This window comes from Homalodisca vitripennis, chromosome 1, assembly GCF_021130785.1.
Source record: "Homalodisca vitripennis isolate AUS2020 chromosome 1, UT_GWSS_2.1, whole genome shotgun sequence".
In the NCBI taxonomy this organism is placed as follows: domain Eukaryota; kingdom Metazoa; phylum Arthropoda; class Insecta; order Hemiptera; family Cicadellidae; genus Homalodisca; species Homalodisca vitripennis.
Genome location: NC_060207.1, coordinates 20,490,200 through 20,512,829, shown reverse-complemented (window position 1 = coordinate 20,512,829; position 22,630 = coordinate 20,490,200). Strand labels below are relative to the sequence as shown.

The 22,630-nt window shown below is 32.1% G+C and overlaps 1 protein-coding gene across 6 annotated transcripts in view; it reads right to left on the bottom strand.

Annotated features, from left to right (window-relative positions):
- The window catches only part of LOC124357879 (cAMP-specific 3',5'-cyclic phosphodiesterase), an 809,095-nt gene that overhangs the window by 327,591 nt on the left and 458,874 nt on the right, over window positions 1-22,630 (bottom strand). The window contains exon 1 of one of the 6 annotated variants that reach the window (XM_046809997.1): window positions 1,393-1,608. The exons of the other annotated variants lie outside the window; for them this stretch is intronic. The gene's annotated coding sequence lies outside the window, so the exon portion shown is untranslated. Of the gene's footprint in view, window positions 1-1,392; window positions 1,609-22,630 lie in introns of those variants that run through there. 6 annotated transcript variants of the gene reach the window in all.

The following is a 22,630-nucleotide window of genomic DNA, read 5'->3' as shown; positions in this document are numbered from 1 at the left end:
ACGTTAAGTATGGACGTATTCTTGGTCTAATTCAATGTGTTGCAAATGATACATCTGATAATACTGTGAATGAAAGTATAATTCTAGAAATCGTATGGATTACAAGATTTTGAAACTTTTATTACGTCTCCAAGCAAAAGAGACGATGGTCGATGATTTTGGGAGTGCTGATGGCGAGAGGTCTAAGACGCCTGACTTTGAACATGTGCTATATATAGTGCAAGTTCAAATCCTGTATGAGAGCGTAGCACTTCTTATTAGTACCATCGGTCTTGTAATATATCGAATCTCCCCCTTATTATGTTCGATAAGATCCTCTCATAAACAAATGACCCATGAGGACGAGCAGAATTAGGAATGGAAAATGCCTTTCCTTAAAACAGAACAACAACGTATTGAAAATGCTTAGGTAAAACTAGAAAAATATGGAATCTTTATGAATTTTATAAACATGCTGTTTTTATTTTAATTACAAGGTTTCAAATTTGTGTACATTAGATGTTAAAGTTTATTTCAATGAATCATATTTTAAATCTGCTATCAGTGGTCGAGGAACCTTCACCATGAATTATTAGTATGAGTTTGTATTAAAGAAAGCAATCGTGTAAAAGTAAAAAACGTTCATGTGCTGACATGGAATATAATATTTTACATATTTCAAAATAAAAAAAATACTTGTGATTATTAATTTTAATTCTTTACTACAATACTTCTCGATAATTTATGGTTTTTTCAGACATCCACATATTCGTTTCTTTCCCGGTGTCTCTCCTTTTATACAGGTTATAGCAGAGAGAAAGAAAAGGGAATCAATTTTATTCTTTAGATAAACGCCAAATCTTCATTAGGTCTGAGTTTCTATTATGGTTTACCACATATTTCGAATCAGTATGGATAGTAATATTTACTCAGGCTGTTCTGTAATATGTTACTAGAAATCCCCAACCACACTATTGCTGTACAAATGTCCGAGGGATTAAGTTAATCGAGAAATACGAGTAGCGTCTACTTTTAACCGCGAGTAAACTACCCTCCACCAATCAATTACGATACCCAACCCCCTTCCTTCGTTAACACTGCCTCTGTAATTAAAAAGATAAAGATTGTCTCATACCTAAAGTAATTTAACGGATTTGGCCAGATGTGGCCTCTTCCACGAATACAGCCTTCATATTCCAGGAAGCTATATGATTATTTTATTTTAATATAATGAAATAAAATATGTATTATATGTAAAAAAATCAAGCTGTATTAATAAATAATTTTTAAAGGGTGCATTAACGTGAACAAAATATTTTGTTAATGTAAAAATACTCAATCTACAGAGTATTATCGTCTTATCAATCGTTATGTATATTTTAACCATTAATGTATACATCGTTCTGTACACACATGAATATTTTAATGTTTTTTCCTCTATCAACTTCCTTTATACACTACAGAACGCATAGCTTTGCTCTTTCTCAATAAAGATAATCACATATAGCACTGTCACATGTAACTCGTCTCCACGTCATATGCACACTCTCTCTATACGCGACGAAACCGTATACAACCGATCGCGATCCACAGCACACAAATGATTCACTCAGCAACACGATCACAGAGACACGCGAGTCACTCCCCGTCCACGCGAGTCAAGGCGTTGCGCCACACTGAATATACGAAGTGCCGCTTGCCGTACCGACAGTAACGCCCTCTGCGTCTTTAAACACCTCATTCTTAGCCAGCACATCCTCCTGTCTGTCTTAAGTGAATAAATTATATTGAACTTTAAACTTCAATTAAAGTTGTAGTTTGTGTTTGCCAATCTGGAGTCAAATATATTTTAAGCGCTTCTAGGCGACATCTTGCCATTAATCAATTATAATATTATGTTACCATTATTCTCTCGAGCCCTATACAATATTATAATAAATTTAACGGTATTAAGGTAGTCTCATAAAATAGTATTAATATTATAAAATATATAAAATGTATTAAAAATAATATATTAAAGTTATAAAAAAAATATTATTTCGGTGTTTTATTTATTAGGGTTTATTAATCCCTAATAGAGGACAGATTCCAATTTACGAAACGGAGTGCTATACTTTATGTAACATAACGATGGCTTATGCCCCAATTCCTGTTATCCTTCAAGTCATCATCCATCGTAATATCAAACTTTAATTAAAGAAGTATGAATACATATAAAAAATTGTGAAGTAAATGTATTCAGTAGTTTTTACTTTGATAGATCTGCATGTAGTTAATCTTCAAAGCCCTAGTAGTAAAACTACTGTGAACAGCAACAGAAGTGAGAGATATATTTACGTGCTTAACATCAGCATTAATTTAAAACTTACTTCTTCAATTTCGATATTACGATTATGCTAATAATAAGAATATTCGGCCATTCATTGTAACACAGAATACCAAAACGTGTTCATAGTATTCCCATAAAAATAGTGTAATACCCATAAACAGTTCATGTGACGCAAAAAAGAGATGAAACGTAGACAGATAGTATGTTCTGTGCCCCAAAATCTGAACCAAAGATCTCTTGACACAATACACAAACACTCCAAGTAAGATCTCAAGTAATCTAGATAATCAAGTAAGACTCTCGCTAACTATATTGCTGGTCAGCAAGAAATTGCTTGTCGAGACTTGTGAAGATGCCCCAAACTATGAACCTGAGATCTCTTGTCACAGTATACAAACATCCTCAGGTAAATTCAATTGAGACTCCCGCTGACTATAATTGCTAGTCAGCAAGAAATGGCCAGACTAGACTTGTGGAGATGTCCCCAAGCTTTGAACCTGAGATCTCTTGTCACAGTATACAAACATCCTCAGGTAAATTCAATTGAGACTCCCGCTGACTATAATTGCTAGTCAGCAAGAAATGGCCAGAGATTTCTTATCACAGTATACAAACATCCTCAGGTAAATTCAATTGAGACTCCCGCTGACTACAACTGCTAATCAGCAAGAAATTGCTAGTCTGACTTGTGGAGATGCCTCCAAACTATAAACCTGAGATCTCTTCTCACAGAACACAAACACCCCAGCTAAATTCAATTGATACTCCCGCTGACTACAACTGCTAATCAGCAAGAAATTGCTAGTCTAGACTTGTGGAGATGCCCCAAACTATAAACCTGAGATCTCTTCTCACAGAACACAAACACACCAGCTAAATTCAATTGAAACTCCCACTGACTACAGCGATAAGGTTGAAAGAACCTTATAAGTAGCTTAACAGAGCTGAGGTTCTCAGATTGAATGTTGTAACGGTAGGTCGCTACAGCGCTAGCGCTACAGGGGTACCCTGCAATCGTTACGGATTACGACTAAATCAGAGCTGGAAATAAACCCAATCTGTGGATGTATCAGTAACTAGACATTGTCTGCATTTATTTTAAGACAACTATACTTTAACGGAAATATACATGTATTGTTCTAATTAGTCTAAACTAACAGAGTGTTAGAAGACTTTATATTTGAATCTATATAACAGGATCGACGTTTACAATTGTTTAAATGAGGCTTATTCAGCTTTTTTCTTTTTGTAAAATGTTTGTTACTACATGGTATTTAAAATAACTAGGATTTTACTGTTAATACAGTACAATCTAAAATAGGATTTCGAAAATATTCCATGGTTATTTCTTACAAAATGTTTTCTAGATTATGTAACATATAACGGATATTAAATGTCAGAAATCCTATTAAATTATAAAAATATACATCTTATAATTAAAAAATGGATCTTAAAGTAAATTGTTATTCGCTAATATAAAAAACGGCTAGACCGATTCGTCCGATTCTTTTTTATAACTATTCTTGAAACCAAGGAAAGTATATAAGGAGAAAAAGATAAACAAATTTACCTGGAATATTTTGGAATTATGAAAAAATGGTAGTATTTATGTTTTATAATCCAAATTTAACTGACATTAAACTACACTGGTAAAAATAGATTCCAGATTACGTTTAAATTTTATACAACATTAATTGTACAGTGCTTGATTAGTAATGTAATGCAGAAAGCGAATACAAAGCTAATATTTAACTATCACTCCAAAATGTACCAATAATGAATTTAAATCATTCAATGCAGTGAAAATATTATTTAAAAACTAATATACACTTAATAACAAAAATGTGAAGGTTTCAACGTACGGTACTCCAAACCGGTGGGCTTCCTTGAGATTGTGATATTGGATTTAACAGTGGCTTAAGGAAAAACAGAGAAATGAGTACTAACATGCCTCAACTATCTATTTTTTTCCAGTCCGAAAAACAAAAACGACTTCACTAAGTAAAAAATTTGTTGAACAGATTATTTTAGGACAGTAACATTAACTTAACAAGAATATTTTCTCCTTGTGCCACAATAGGGCTTTTCAGTCGTACATATGTATGTAATTTTAAACCTTTTTCATCGGTAGAAAAAAGGCAAACTCAACTATGGCATTCGAAATACCATAATTAGCCTACATTGACAGTAGATTAGAAGAGCCATAAGTAGTTACTTTTGATCTAAGAAGATTTCCGACACCTATGTATCTGTATTCTTAATCGGAGCAACAAAGCAGGCTCTGCTGTGGAGTTTGAAATATAATTAACTCGAACCAGAAATGCTCCTTTGTACACGTGCAAAACATGATATAAGAGTCAGGATCAACACTGATACTCTTAACTCTTAAGCATAAACACTGAAATAATACCTTCCTGGTGTATGCCTACTTACGTTTAACAGTAATTTTATAGGACTCCATCATATTACATCATAAGTGTCTTTACTAAGAATTATAAAATCTTTGATTTTGAAAACTTGGTGTGAAACCGCGGGTAACAGCTAGTCGATTATAAATATTTGAAAAGTGCGTGCCAAAAAGATTCATGTTCATTGAAAATTCAAACATAATTATGGGACAAAAATTTAATATCGAGCGTAAAAGGAAAACACATTTCTAATGAACGCTGCTCTCACTTAAAGAACAACAAATTTTCCTCAAAATTAATAAAAGCATCAAAGGAAGAGCTTAGAAATAAGATTATATACCTGGACCAGCTTCTCAGTGCTGTTCTATCCAAACAAGGAAAATATCTGTCCTTTGGTACACTCTTTAAAAGGAGATATAACAAGGCTCTCTAGTTTATTTACAAAATGAACAAATTAATGTGTTAACAATTTACTATACTATTCAATGAATTACAAATAGAATTTAATTTTCTAAACCTAATTTTTAACTGTAGGGATATAAAAAGCGGAAGGTCGTGTGAATAGCGGAAAAAACAAAAGATTTACCATCCCTACAACACATGCACATACGTACACACACGCGTGCGCGCCCGCGCACACATGTTTTATACATTTGCTGTTTCTTGTATGTAATTTTGTTATTGTTTGTAATTTAAAGTACATTATATTTCATAATTGTTTATTGTAACAACTATATAGTTTCAAATGTGTTATTTTTTGTCGTTAATATATTCTATTTCTTGTTGTTTTAATTCAGCTATTTTGTTGTTGTTATTTTTAGTAATTTGCTTGTTGTTACCTTTGTGGAAATGTGTTGTTGTTAGGTTCAGCTGTTGGTAATCGTGAAATTGTTGACAACGTGTGTTCAGTTAAATGCGTGCTCAGACCACTATCCAGCTCTATTAGCTGTTGGAATTTATTGAATTTTAAGTAATTTTGATGGTTATTTATATTTATACTTATTTATTCGTCTATTCGTATATTTAAATATCCTATTAGCTAGTGACTATTATCGTATATAATATTTTATTTTCATATTGAATAATATTGTTGTTTATATTAGCCGGTTTCTTTGTTATTTTATGCTATTTGTTATTACGTACTTGTTACAATTCTGTAAACAGAAATTTAAGAACATCTGTAAATTGTACTAGCTTTAGAGAACAATAGTTGCATAGCATAAATCCCATGCCAACAGATTATTCCACAAACTGTAATTATAACGAATATTCCGCGTGGAATATGTCTTATTTTATTTATTTCTAGAAAATAAACGTGTTTGAACTTGTACACACGCTCCCCCCCTTATACCGGGCACTTCAACCTTTAATTAAACAGTTGTATTATTTGTTACATGTTTGTCACAGCGATCACGTGGGCGACTGGATTCCAGCCTTTTCATCAAATCCTGTCTATTGTCCGAAGTAATATTGTCATATTTTTAGAGACAAACAAATTCATTAATTGAATATATTCTGGAGAAATATTGTATATAAGGTTTGATTGTATGTTTCATTATCTGTATTGATACGAATATTTTCAATTTAGTTTAATTGATTCAGGAAGTACGGCGAAGCACGCTCATGTTTTCATGTAATTGAATCTGGGACTTCTTGTTGAAAGTCTTAGTTTAGAGTCCCTTTTCAGGTAACTTTTCTCCAATCCTGTATCTTAAATGATGGGCACTACTATTTTAATATAGCGTTTGGTCACATATCATTGCGATTGTGGGGTATATTAAAAGCCATGATACAACTGTCATCTGACTGAAAATATGTATATTAACAAATACTGATTTAATATTGCTCATTGTTACCTATTATTCTTGTAGTTTAACATGTCACGAAGATGAGTCTATAATTAGTGTGACAAGTTTCTTTATCAAATCTTCTCAAACATATACAATTTGTAATTCCATTCCCTTATTTAACAGTAGATAGTGTTAACCCTAGAAATGGCATGCAATCCAGTTGAATCGAACAGCGGGTATCTTATGTGAGCTATCTGCACGTTCAAGACATCTAGTCAGTATAGCTGTGCGGTCTAAGACGCTACTCTCTGTCTATACTAAGGTCTATAATGTTTTTTTTTTTATTTATTTTTTTGCTCTCTTAGGACAAGAAGCTTATAAATTGCACTTAGTCCTGTAAGGACCTTTGCGCTGCTTCCGGAGTGATAGGATATTCAGGATTGGTAAGGTTAGGGAGTAGGGGCCGCCTCCTATCGAGATCCATGAGGAAGAATTAGGGCACTACATCTCAAAGTCATCCCGGAAGAAGGGAGGCCAGCTGTGAACCAGCCTCTTCAATCAAAGTAGGCAGGGGGTGCCTCACCCTTGTTGAGGTTAACAAGAGCCTCTGAGGTAAGGGAACAAACCCCACCAACTCCAACAGCCATCCTCCACAGTAGGCTAGACCTATCGAATTGCCCATGAATCCCAGAATCTCAACATTTGCGGTTAGTGATGTGCCGCTACTGGACATCCATAAGGTTGCATAAGTTGCACATCGGTTTTTGCTGTGCCCAGTAGTGGGTAAACTGGTAGGTATAAACCAGCCAGAAGTGATCCCTGCTGGGTGTCCTCTATAATGTTTAGTGTACACTTATGAGAATCACTGGCCTGTGTTAAAGGTTGGCAGGAGGGCTCATCTTAAATTAACGGTGGTTCGTTTGGATGGAATTTGACGGGATCAGTATTCCCTTTTATAAGTGTATACCTGCTTTGCATTTTTGTCTTCACTATTAAAAAATGTATTATGTTTATTTTATGTTCTAAGAGCCATTATTATCGAATCATGACCATAATATTACCTTTCAAGAGCCATTTACACTACAATAACACCCAAATGTACAGCATGAGTCGTAAATAACGTCTTTACCAGCTCTGGGGTTAAAAACTGATGTCACTTTTATATAGATCATTTCTCGAAACCCTCAAAGTATTAAATTACAATAAATTCATTAACTTATTTTATGCTATTTTAAATTATGTTTACAATGTGGTTGTGTCACTAATGCCAGGAGGCTATTGGTAATCTCAGATTCAAGGGTTTGCAAGGAAATCATTCTAAACTAACAATTGTAGGGTAAATAAAGCTAACTAAAATTAGATGCAGTTTCTTATAAGAGTATACTTCGCAACCCATTTAGTTCATATCACGAAATATGTGAGATCACAAAATTGATAACGGTCCTATGACAACAATCTATCTTTGAAATTGAATACTTCATATCAATTGGTTCTTGGAAGTAGATCAAGCAAACAAGGATTTAATCGGCTTAGCTGAAATTAATAGAAAGCTCTGCTAGAAAAGTAGAACAGGCGTAAATCCTCAGCGAGTTTTAATCCAAAGTTTATCCTAATCCTTCCAGTCTTCCAGCCATGCCACTTAAAGAAAAAAGATACACATAATCATATGAAACACCACGAAGAATTGAATGTATGAATATATACAACATGATTTGGATTAATAAGATATTTGTGATAGGAATCTAAACAAAGTCATCAATAGAATTTATACATAGTTTATTCCCTATAATTAGGCGGGGTGAAATTCAACTGAGTTAATCGAATCTTTGCCATTCTATAAGAGGAATAAAAGGTCTAAAAGTAACCATTCATTTCAAAAATAAAAGAATTTTGTATTAAAAAAATGTATTTGAAACTGTATTTAATATGATCCAATGTGAATATAGGCACAATACAGTGTAGAAGGCCCACAGTACTTTGCTTGAAACTTCTCAATCCCCAAGTCTCCTTTACCTGTAAATTTTGTTTTCAGTCACTCACTACCTTTTAGACTATCCTCTCTCCTCTCACTCAATTAAAATTCCTGCTGTGGATCCGTCGATCTCTGATCACCCTCATGCAGTCTTTAGGATTCCATCAAGATCCTCCCCTATTTGGATATCTTCTTGGTCTACATAGCTTATTTTGAGCCAAATTGTTTTTGTACGTACAAAACCTGAGTTTTCATGAAAACTATAGAGAAATTTCATTTATGAGTGAAGTGAACCACCAGCCACGCTAGTTTACGCAGGTGTCGCATATATACATTTGTTAAATACATACTATAAGAGTAATCAAATTTTTATGTTGTCCTTTTAAGGTGACCATAATGGAAAAAGAAAAAATACAATATAATAAAATGGTAAACATATAAAATGTTGTGAAAGTTAATCTTATGGCATGTTTTAATAAGTTTCATACACATTTGATTGACGAACAACTTTCTTAGATGAGTTGGTTTTATATAAACGGTGGTGCCCATTTAATTTAACCTGCAATGTCGTCATCATTTTTATCAACCCGGTTATCTATTATGTTAAATCTTAAACTTTTTTAACCGATTTTAAACTTCGCGAAAAAACTGGATATTTGACTTTTAGCACAGAAGAATCGTAACAGGAAGACAAAACAAAAATGTTCTACATAGTTTGCGTATAAACAGCATATATAATAGTATTCTTTTTTATTAATTTATCACAATCAATCTTATATAATAGTGTAAATAAGCTTCGCACACAAACTCTAGGGAAGGATATCGTTTCTTCGGTGAAATGAAGAAAAAATCCAATGCAACCATTGATCTATCTCTTTCCGTTCACCTACAGTCTGTCTGTCTGTGTTTTTATTTAAAAAATCATATTTTAAAAAGTAATCAACCAACTTTAAACAAAATCTTATGATAACAGGATTCATCAATAAAACAATTTTGTTGAATTTACAAATAAATTAATTTTTAGGAGTTTTTTTTTTTTAAATGGCGTTCATTTAAAATATTTAAACTGAAATATCTTAAAAGTACTAATTTTACAACTAAGTGATAAACACCACTTTTTGTAAAAAAGTTATAAAACTATCCATTGACACTTTGAATGTTGACATTGGAAAATAAATAATTAACTTATTGCATGTTTAGTCTAACCATGCAGGTGTAATATCAAATTTACTTTATATGAATAAAGTGGATCAACAGTAGACAGTAGAACAGATAAAATATTATTCTTAATGTTTTAGTATCGTTACACTGTTTCATTGTAGCGAATCAATTACTGAAATGTTAGGTTGTGTTTTAGTGTAGACGTAAATGCAAAACTGAATCCTTTAACACCTTGCTTCCTGGAACTTGTATAAAGCGATACCGTGTAAAAAGCCAAGGTTGATTGTTAGGAAGCAGGAATAAGATGGATGGAGGTCCAAGATTGATGAAGTGTTTGACTTTGTGTAGGGGACGCTGTCAACTTCTGTAATTTGCTGCTGGTTAGGAATTATTTACCGTGTTAAGCTGTAATGTCCAGGTTCACAAAGTTAATCAGCAAGTAGTGTCTAATGCATTGTTCCATTAAACTTTGGAGCATTTACTGTCAGCTCCGGCACTAGCCTAACTGACCAGGTGGATATGGAAACAAGAAATCTTAACACGCCAAGGTTAGTCATTTATGTATTGAATGTACAAAGTAAGTGTTTAATTTTAATGTTCAGAAAATATAATAACATACACATCTTATTTATTATATTTTATTTTTTCATCTAATAAAATTAAATTTATCAAAAAATCTATAAACTCCGGGTACATTTTACATATTTATATAAACAAAATTCTTATAATTTGAGATTATTGCATATTTTGTTGTTTTTTTATGTTGTTCACACAGTTCAAAAATCCCTTATTTCCCATAAATTGACAAAAAAGTACATGTGTGTTGTTCTTACCTTGTTATTAATACCAGCTGTTTAAAGTTATACTTTAATGGTGCTTTAGTCTTTTGATTTTCTTTAATAATAAATAACCTTATTGTTGTTAGAGCTGCTTTATAGGGTAAGTTTATGTCTAATTGTGCCATGATGCCTTTTGGAAATTTGGTATTATTGCGTGTGTTACAGAAATGATGGCGATCTTTGGTATAAAAAAACGATAGACAAAACATAGTGGGATGAGCGTTACCGAAGCCTGTCACTCGGGGCTGGAAAATTAGATCATCAATGGCTGCATAGAAATTAGATCAATATAATTTGTAGAACGAAATATAATCCGGACAACCAAAACAAAAACCAAAATAATAGAAACATTTTCCGGGTAATGCAGTATACTTGTTTTAAAATTTATTAAAAAACTTAGTGAGAAAATGATTTTCCTAAATATAAGCTACAAAGATGTATGAATAGACGACGTTGGATTTGATAAAAAAATTTAAATGTATTAGTAAAAGTTCTGATTCTACTGATTAGTTTACAACAAAAACTAATTGTGTTTATATTTCATTCTTTTTATGATAAATGTAAAGGATATCAGGCATTTATTTAGTTAAGAGTTAAATTACAATACTAACTCCTAAACAAGGAAATGGAACAAAGGAGCAATTTATTGTTATTACGATAGGAAGAGATGATATTAGTGTAATATCACAGCTAAATCGATATTGTTATGCAACATTAAACTCGAGTTTCCATAACGCTGTGAAAAAGCAGAGTATTATATCTTGTTTGACAAGATATTTCAAAGGACAGATAGATTTGAAAGAAGAAATCCTGATATGAATTCTAAATACTTAAGACGACTTAGACAGGTTTACTGCAGCAGGCGACTGGGTTGAATAAATTTCACCCTTATATTCTAGAAAATGTCTGGGTAACTAACTTTGTTTATTGGATCTTGCAGGAACATTTAATATAAACGTTTGTTCTTATTCCAAATGGGATCATATTGAAATACTTAAATTTTATAACCCCATGATTACAACAATTAACTTAGATGTGATAACTCATTGGCCGAGCATTAGTGAAGGGGCTGGAAAATTTTCATTTCTGTCTGTCTGTCCACAGGGTATCTCAAAAACGAAATGAGCTATAGGGTTTAAATTTTACAAGGACCTTTATATCCATATAGGATGATCGTTAGCGAATATTGCTACATTGCTCTTACGGAGTGTTAGTTACAATACAGCGAGAAACAGCGAAAATAATATTTTTAAGCATACTAAGTACAGTAATATAAGATTTTAAAATTTAAATAATGTCACATGTAGCACAAGTACCCAAAGACACACAGTAGAACATGATATTTTGGTTGCTTGGTGTGTATGATTTACACAATGCCATGAAGCCTAACGTAATGACCCAAAATGTGAATGTATCAAGTATCAAGAGAAAGATTACACATGTAGATTTTAAATTTAGTCTGAATCTTTATTTAAATGGACAAGAAGGAGTGCAATGTAATGGTGAATTTCCAACCGCAATGCAATAAGATTCAGTAGGCTAGAACTTTGTCGCAAGAAAAGTGTAAAAATCTCTCTCTCTTTCTCTCTCTGTCCCTCCACCTCTCTATCTCCCTCTCTCTCCCCCCTCCCCCTCTCCCTCCGTCTCTTTCTCCCTCTCACTCCCACCCTCCCTCCTCTGACTCTCTCTTCCTCCCTGTGGCTGGATTTCCTTAATTGAATTTGGAATTTTAGAAGTTTATTATTTGTTATCAATATTGATATTTGTTGTTTGTCATTATTTTGTATTAAATTATTTCTAAATCTTAGTTACTATCTGTTATATATTTGGATGTTTATTAGTAGTTATTGTTGATCAGGTTGTTGTTATTTATTTCTTACTCAATTATTCCTCATCTACGTGCACTCTCATAGGAGAGCCTACATGGTCTGGAAGTATCTTTTAGTACAAAGTTGTTGTTGCATAGTTGTACAGTATACAGTATTTTTTAGATTTAAATTGCTATTGTTATTATTAATGGTTCTAAACATTAATTTAATTGTAGAGTGGGTTTGCTTCAGGCATAACGGAGGAGGAATATTAGATTGTTTAGTGGCCATATGAAAATAATTAAAAAATTGTATTAGTAATGCAAGTATTTTTAATCTCGCACGTGACATTGGAGACTCATGGGATCATGTATATAATTACAAATTGTTGATAAATAATCCTATATGAACTTTGAGCTGTGTTTCAATCATATGAGTTTAAACTGATTTAAATCTGTCCAATAAATGACACAGGATTTTTCAAGTGTGCAAAGCCAGTGAAACCTGGACGATAGCATTATTGGATTCATAGGAATTTATGAGAGATATTCAATTCGTGTTCGTGAAACAAAAGGATTAGGTAAAATGTTGAAGTGAAGACGAAACTGCAGTTATTAAAGATCTGCTGGTAAGACAAACCATATTATACTTGGGGATGAGTTTTGTAATTGGAACTGGAAGCTCCTTAATTTAGAAGTTCCAAAATGTTCTTTAAGTAAACTCTACAAACTGAGGCAGACCTGTGTTCTCAACACAGGTGGAATAGTCCAAGTTCCAGCGTTAATCTTAACTTGACGTTTCAGTGTTTCTTGAGTTTAGGTTAAAACTTTTAGGGAAAGTTTATTTGATGCTTGTTTCAAACACGTTTATTGTGGAAGTTCTCTTAGTTTTATTAACTCCTTTACATTTGCATGTTGAAATGTTCACGAAACGTGAATTTTACAACTATAAAGTTTTAACTTACTACGTCACTGCCATTTAAACAAAACAGAAGTGGACATGTAAATTTTATTGCAATTACGACTTCAATAATTTCTGCACTTATGAATTTACCTAACTTTACATAAAAAAGGACAGACTTTTTATATAAAGATGAGTAAATGTTCTCAATCCTGCAGCTTCTACAGTCTTTAGATGTAACAATGTTATGAAATTTCGTCTGCAAATAAATATCGTTTGGTTGAGCGAGCTTGAGGTTCTGGTGGCTTTGAGATACAAAACAGACAACGCATATGTGCCCCGTAAGCAAAGAAATACTATAAATTAAATTCGACTTTATTGCTGATATATAAAGTTCTGAACCTACGGCCGGACTAGGCGGCCAGGATGCTGTGACTTGGTGTCTTTGACAGAGAAAAAGGTGAAAAGCCTTTCATAAAATGAACGCGGATAAAAAAGGCAACCTGCGACCTGCAACAGAAAATCGAAGACCTCTAGCAGCGTTTCTGATAGCAGCAACAAAAATGCTCCCCGGCCAAATCTGGCAACAGTTCGCTCAACATGTTACTCCTCATCCTCTTTGCTTCACCTAACTCCTTGCTGTTTCATATATTTGTTCCGAGTGCAAATACTAGTTGCTCGGCTTTTATAGAAACATGTGAAAAGAAAGAAGATCTATAGTGATATATTTATCAACGAGATAAGTGTGCGTAGATTTTCTGGAATATTACTCCAACTGCACTGTCCATACACACATAACGTAGCTACGGTGGAAGGATCTATTCAATAGAAATATTGAGTTAAGCCTCTTTTACCTACCGCTTTTTATGGATGTCTAGACAGACGTGGGCTCTAGATGCCAGAAGTCTATCTGTACAGTGTCAGATTTTAAACACTACACTAAGGGGAAAGTGCTTATCTCAATATGTTGTTATTAAACAACTGTGACACACTCATTGCCATTATCACTGACAAAACTTTACTACTGGTGCCAAAATGTTCTTGAATCAAACGAACCATTAAATGTAACTAAACTCCAAGTCCACATTTTTACTTTCCTTTAAAGACAAATCGTATTACTATTCAACCATTAGAAATGTTTTCATCACTTGTATGAACCATCTTAATAACTAAAACACTACACATATCACCAAGTGCTGCTTTACCCCATGAAGTGAAAAAAGGTCGCAGCGACCAAATCGCATAGTGGACGTGGTCAAACATAAAGTTAAGAAAACGATAAAAAATATTGAACTTTTATAGGCAAAATTTTGTTATATTAATCATAAAATCACAACGACTCGTGCTTTTTTATAAAACTAATCTTATACATTATAAATTTACCGTAATATGATTTGGTAGCAGCATAAAGGTTACATTATGTATAATGCAACATGGGCATGTGTTCAGAACAGCCGACCCGTAAAAGCTGAATATCCTACGAAGTTTCGTTGGCGTGTGAATATGGGTTTTAAAAGGAAATTTCGTATGAGTAATCGTTATCTGCAGCTATCAATCCCAAACTTCCGCAGGGTGTAAGTGATGCCTGCCACCACATCCTCTAGTTCCTGGGAAAAGATGAAAGTGCTTCCTCTGATTTATCTGGCTTATCGTGTGCTATTCAACCCGTTTACAAGCGGTCACAGTTACCAAACTTATTTTATTCCTGTAACTAATATTATATCATAACTATGGAGGGCATAAATGGCTACTATAGAAAATTATTTGGGGGAAGAGGCTGACTATGGGTTTAGGATGTATAAAGTATTCTCCAAAAATAGGGGCCCGGGAGTCTTCTCCCGGAGAGTTCTTGTGCTTCAAGACCTTATAAATACGTTCTTGTCTAAGAAAACCACTAAATAATCTTTTATTTTTTCCTCCAAAATACAGGAGGAGGCTTGAGCCCCATGAGCTATGTCAGGTAATTATCAGATTACAACATTTAAATTGTCACTTAATTTTTAAATGTATTTTAACGTATTAAATTATAATTTTTTAATACATTATAAGTAAAATATGTTTAATAGATTCAACTTTAAATTTTCTTTGAAAATTAAACCTATACTTTTTATTGATACACATTAAGGTTTGTCGCAGTTTGGTTAAATTGTGATTAGGCCTAAATAAGAAATTAAAACTTTGCAAATAAAAATCTACAGACAGACAGACAAAGGCCCAATAAAAATATATAGATTATTGATTGCATTTTGTTTTTACGTCCTCTTGGTCAATGGAACAATATAGATGTCCGATCTCACGTGTACTGTGATTGAAGTCTCAAACGCGACTTGGCGTATTGTACAGCAGAAGATAGCTTGCATTTTAGAATTCTCCCGATTTTACTCCAGAATCTTTGAATATTGAACCCTTGCGATGTTAATGCAAATTTAAGACTAAGCAGAACATATATATGTGATATAATATATGTGATAAAAGGCAATCGAAATGGATTTTCATAATATAAGTTATAGTTAAAATGGTCGGATGATGAGTTTTAAGTGATCATCACAACAATCTTTAGCCTCTTTGTAAAATTGCTGAAGAGTTTTACATTGACATTTAGTTTCTCTGGCAATATTTACGGCAAGATGGCCTACTCGCCAGGTTAGTTTCCTTGCCATCATTATCTGGAGGAGATGGAATAGGTAGTTGTCGGAAATAACAGCGCTTCCCGATGCAAAATATAGTGTACTATACATAATGTAATGAAGTATTCATTTTCAAGACCAGAATATTCTAATTTTCATTTAAAGTCTGCAATTAAAAAAAACAGATTTGATATTTTAATTTTCTGTATAACTCCGTTCAATACATCCTGGATGACATGTTACAAATTTTGTTACGAAATGATTCATAAACAATTGTGGAATTCCTAGAGACATTTCCTTCCAATAGTGTTAAACTTTATTTATAAAAATATTACAGACTTCATGTAGTTTTGAAATGGAAAAGTAAGTACAGCCTTATTAAAATGGGTATATAGAGAATATACTCAGGTGGTAGAGTATAAAGGAATACTTTACTGACATTGTTTCTGAAAAATATACGTAATCCTGTATTGTCAGAATTTAGTTTGTGCATTTACTCGTGAAGTAGCTAACTGTGGTTGTGAGATTTAGTTAGGAAGATCACTGAAATGAAAATGCAAACTATGTTAGAACGGTATTATTTTCATCACTTCACCAAGCTTTTTGTATAATGATTCAACAATAATAAGCACTTTGGGTTCTGTACTGTATTATTATAAGTCCTTCACGATAAAACATAATTAACGCTGACATATTATTTTAAAATTATGCTTACTAAATAAAAAAAAAAATGCGGGCACGTGATCTAAGAATCTTACCTTTTTTTAATGACGCCTCAAAAACAAATTTAAAATTGGTTTATTTATCATTTGGTACGAAAACTGGTAAACGTTAGACGTCAATAAAGTTATAACATTTATCTTAGTATTATATAAAAACTAATATGTCTTAAATTGAATATTGAGTATTTATTATGATACATTTTCGAATAGTAAGGTTTGTTAAAATAAACCAAAATTTAAGTTTTTAGCATAATTAGCAGCATAAATGGAAATTAAATAAGTTAAATTTGTTTCGTTTCCTTTAGTCTTTGATATCATAAGTAGCTGGGCATCATTATAATTAATAGGTACACGAAAAAATGTATAGATTAAAATAGTTTTACATTTATCCCACCGCTAAATGATTATTTTATCACGTTTTACTACAAGTGACATTTATATGATTTAAGAGTATTAAAAAACCAGGCCAATGTAAAAATTGGTAAATTTACTTAATTTCTACCCTTACTTCGCAAATGTAATAGAGGAAATATAACTGGAAAATCAAAACTAAACATAACCTACTTTTTTCTTTTCATATGCCGTCAAAACATTGCTAACACAAATTCTTCAAAATATTGCGGTTTCGCTATGCAGAGTAAATCTTTAATCAGTAGGTGTTAAACTGCCAATAATACATACCTATTTATACAGATGGCGGAGCTGTTTTGGTCGATTATTGGCCGTAAGTGCGACCACTCAGCGATCTGTATAGATTCTTCATCGGATGTTGCCAGTTATTTGATAATTTAGCAGTTTTCTTAGTTGGAGTTATTTAATTTATTCATTAATTCTCAGATTTCTCTTATTCGCTTTGGTTAAACATTCCGTAATGTAACGTTTCATTTGTCTTCATAAAACTATAATACATTTAATAATAATATTTTGTCACAAAGCTCTACTGGTTTAGGTAAACTACTTCGATTGGGAAGGCAAGTAACCTCTTTGAATGGTTTATTGAATAGAATGGTTTAAAGCAAATGGGTTGGCAGTGAATCATAATAAAACTGAATATTTAACATTATCTCTACACAATCATACTAAATACAGTAATGATTCTGTTAAGTTATTGGGTGTTATCCTAGATAGTAAATTAAGCTGGCAACATCATGTTAATTATTTATGTACTAAACTATCTAGAGTTATATACCTATTATGTAAACTAAGGAATACTGTTACTCAAGAGATGTTGATAACCGCTTCTCATGCATTTTTTCCACTCACACTTGAGGTATGGTGTGACTCTTTGGGGAAACAGTTCCAGTGCCAAAAAAATATTTTTATGGCAAAAAAAAGCTATTAGGATTTAAAAAAAATGTTTCTAAACAAGAATCTTGTTCACCTTTTTTCAAAGAACTTCAAATTATGACCTTGCCAAGTTTATACATCTACTGCTCATTACTTGATGTAAAAGAAAATTTGAATAGTTTCATAAATAGACAAGATGTTCATACACACTGCACAAGAAAAAAAGTATTTACTCGATCTACCCCCAGTCAGACTCGAAAAGACCAAAAACAGCCAGATATTTTTCAGTATAAAATTATTTAATAAATTACCAGAGAAGGCATGGAATGTTACACTTAATAATTTTAAAGTTACCATTGCAAAGTGGCTGAAAAATAAAGCTTTTTACACTGTTAAAGATTACCTAGCCTGTGATATTAGCTCATTAAGTTTTTAATCCATTGTTAATTTAAGATTAGGATTGTTAGCACATATTGTATAGATTTTTAAAATTATTTAATTGTAATTTTATTGTTTTTTATTCACATTTATATTATTGTTATTTAGTTCTAGCTGGCAATACTGTATTTTGTCCTATAACTGTGCCTAGACTAAAGATTAGATTAAAGTAGGCTATATAATATGTTGACTTTGTCTATTGCATAATATGTATTGTGCTTAATGACAATAAAATATCTTGAATCTTGAATCTTTCAGAAACCCAAAGCTATACTTTGTGTTATTTCCGTATTTTTAAAGGAGACGCCGATCCTCTTTTAAGCCATATTTTTCTCTTCCTCATGAACCACAGACCTTTACGACGATCTTAAGGAGGAGTGTCGATACAGTACAAGTTCTATGGTACTGTTACAAATTGTTACGGTCACAGACAAGATTAGAACCTGCGCTATCTTTAACTCCGATTCAGTCCAACGTCACATAAAGGAAACATACTATATAACAGTAGTTGGTTCACTCTTTTAGTTCCAGTCGACTGGGTTTCCCATAGCACAAGTTATTGTCAGCCAACACATGTGCTGGCCATCAGTGGCGGTCTGGTAATAACACGAGTGATGCGATAGATAACAAAGAATACATTCTCAAAGCCGAAGTTCTAGATCGTGAGTGGTTTAGGAACGTAAAGATTGTATAAGTCTATTGGATACCAATAAATAACCTTATATGTAATATAGACTGCGACTTGGACTACTTAATAATGTTTTAATAATATATCATTTGGGTTATTTGTACGTGCTTATGGAATACATAATAACAGTATTTCTTAAGTTAAAAAGCCAGTTAGTTGTTAAAAATCTTTAAAACTTAGAAATTATTTGTTTGAGAGGTTTATAAATTGTTCACTGAAGATGGATTAGTGCCGAAAAAGCTGTTTAAAATACTAAATGTTTATAAGGGAGTTCTAGTTTCTGATTAAAAAAAAATTAATTATAAAGATGGCGCTGCATTGTGGAATTAATACAAGTCTTAAATTTAATAATTGTTCTAGAAAACAGTTTTGTAGGATAAAATTTAAACTTTAAGTACAGCCAATATTTTAGAAGTGATGTACTGCCCTACGTCTAAGTCAACGCGCCAGGTACCGTTTTAATGGAACACTCTGTATCCGTTCTATTATATATGTGGCACTGTTAACTTTGTTTGTTGATTTATACTAGAATTTCATTTAAATCCCAGAGAGGCCCTGGCTAGGGAAGGGTAGGTTTTAAAGTGTACGTGTTTCATAGCGTTATTGTGTTGCATATGTGGGATAGATAATATGACTATGTGGTGACGATAAAAGAAAAGAGAATGAAAATTCGCAAACCTTACGAAAAGTGGATAGGTTGCACTTTTAATATAGTTTAAACAGGCTCTAACAAACTGTATAAGTTATAAGATGGACCAGGAAGCATAAAATAGTGATGAAGTGACCGAAAAACCTTTTTATTGAACCTCCGAAGGCGTTACAACCAATAATATTACTGTTCATTTCGTGGTTTGATTGTTCATCAATAGGAACAAGTATTGGTTACTAAAAGGATACTAGGGATACGTCAAGTATCGAGAGTCTAGCTATCATCAAGTTCCCTTGCCAATTTTAAGATACAAATACTTTGGCATGCATAGTTTATTGGCAATTGCACAACATAAAAATAAAGAACTCTTTCACATGCTCTTGTCCTATGTGTGACCCCTTAACTTTTCGTAAATAAACCATTAAAATTTTAAATAAGTAGTTAACACAATTTTAAACCTCGTAGCAGCTTAGTGTAGCAATATGGACACAGTGCTTGTACAGTATGTGTGACCTGATTAAACATCTGGGTATTAAGGGTTAAACTAGGTAATATAAAAAAAAAAAAAAAATTATTTAGAGACCTAGTGAGGTCCGCTTATTTTGACACTCATTCCTTTACTGTAAAAAAATAACAGCCGTATTGATCACCAAAACAGATATATCAGGACAATGCCCAGGACACCTATGCAAACCTAAGAGGGTCATGGGTAAGTAAAAAACCCCAAGATATATAAACAAATAGAACTTTAAAACACCACATATAAAAGAGGACGATTTTCCATGAATACGGAACTTGTCACATTTACTCTGGCAAGAAAGTTTGTGGCATCATTTCTAGAAACATTGGTTACACAAGAAATTGTAGATCTCTTCTCCAAAACAGTTTCAATTTTGAAATTTCATCATTTCATATATTACAAATTACTCTGGTAAACATTAAATAGCATGCCAAACCTATAATACCTCTAGATAAGGTACTATACAATTTTCTATTACGTTAATATTAGAAAAAATCGAATCTAATCTAATAAGCGAATTACTTAGGAAGCATGTACAAGGGTTGAAGTCATTTTATACTTAACAAATATTAAGAAACACAAGTTACAATTTAATGTAATGTTTATTTTATTAAAATAGTTGTAAAGATTTTAAGTATTTTCATGAAAATATATTAACAAAGTCTTGTAATAAATTTATTCATTATTTGGATTTAACTGCATTGTGTGTCTTCCAAGCGAAGCATTTAATTGAACTATAACATTTGTTTCGGGGATTACCGTAGAGATAAGTTCCTGTAAGTGGTTTTTTAATTAATTATTGTAAGAATTTAAATGTACTATAACACTTTGATATAAACATTGCTTAGTGAAACGTGATATAACGAATTTATGGGTTTAGCGATAGAAACTGTTTGCGCGATTTCCTTGTATATGCAAAAATTTATTGATAACTAAAGCATAAGATGCTTCATTTGGGTTTAGATATCACTTATATTATGTAATATTCAAACTTTTATTGTAAGCAAGTTCCCAGAAACATATGTAATAGTTCGTTAAACACTGATAGAATGTCTCTAACTTTTAATCTATGAATAGGGAACGTACCTTTATATTTCCGGCCTCACATGTTCACTTGTTATTTCCATTATCATTTTAAGGTTTCAATGAAAATTATGAGTTAAGATGTATTACATACATCTGTCAAAAGGAGTTTAAGTTTAAGGTCACTATTTTATTAGTTCGTTGGTAACTAAATAACAAAACTTGAAGTAGTTAAGTCAGTAATTTTTGAATGTAACACCACAACGTACTAACTATTTGGTTGTATTAATTCAAATCAGACACATCAAGATTTGTTTATCTAGGTAGTTAATTTGTTTTATGATTAGTAGCCATCTTAAAATATGTTTCAACGATTAAAAAATATGATTAGAAGTAGACTATTTGAAAGTCATTGAGCGAGTGCATTTTAGCCCTACTGCGTGTTTTAAACGATTCCTGGCATATAAATGATTTTGCTCTTAAAGTCTTTCATTTCATTCCTTTCTCTTTTTCTGAAACAAGAGAAAATGAAATACATTTGAAATTTTTAAATCGTATCTGATTATGTAATTTAATTAAATATCTATAAAAAAACCAAAATTTATGAAAGTTGTAAGTTCACGTGAGACACCTTAAAGATATGAAATGTTTAATAAAACTGGCACCTATAATAGTAGGGAAATTAGATACTTACTTTGAATAATGTGTTACAGTATGAAAAAAATTCATAATCTTCTAATCTGGAAGAGTGATCTCACACTCAGTAATATTTTAGAAGGATCTAAAATGACAGTCTACTAGAAACGTTCAAGAAAGCTATCGATGATTAACTTATGGGAGTGCCACTACCACACCATCGATCGGAAGACTATTCATCAAGATCATTCATCGTTGTTCTATTGTTCTATGTATAGATGTAGTATGGTTATATAAACTGTATGAAACTATTTATGTAAGGAATCGATAAAAAAGGCAGCTTATTTTTGATTTCTGTATAGACATAATATAATTGAATGTGCTTTTCCTTATATCAGGTACTTATTTTTTAAATTATGATCAAATATATATATATATATATATATATATATACTTTTTCAAGAAAATATAAGGGAAGCACAACAAAAATATTATAATACCCTCTAAATGAGTTTATAAAATAATTGAATTAAACTCTAATGGCAATCTTCTAAAATAAAAATTAAACTTCCATTCTAAATAGTTTATAAGAAAACCCAAATAAAGAATTTAGAGCTCTATTTAATTTCAATGCATTTCTTACCATTATAAGATATACAATTTATAAATTATGCTTTTTAAATGTAGTATGTTTAACAATAATACTTTTAGGTTGCCATTGAAGTTAATTAAGTACGTACGATCATTACCAAACAAGTTTAACAAGATCACTAATTAAGGTTTGATAAACCTGCACGTGCTTCAGTAGTTTAAAACTATTCGAGGATTCAACGTAAGTCAAATCACTGAAACAT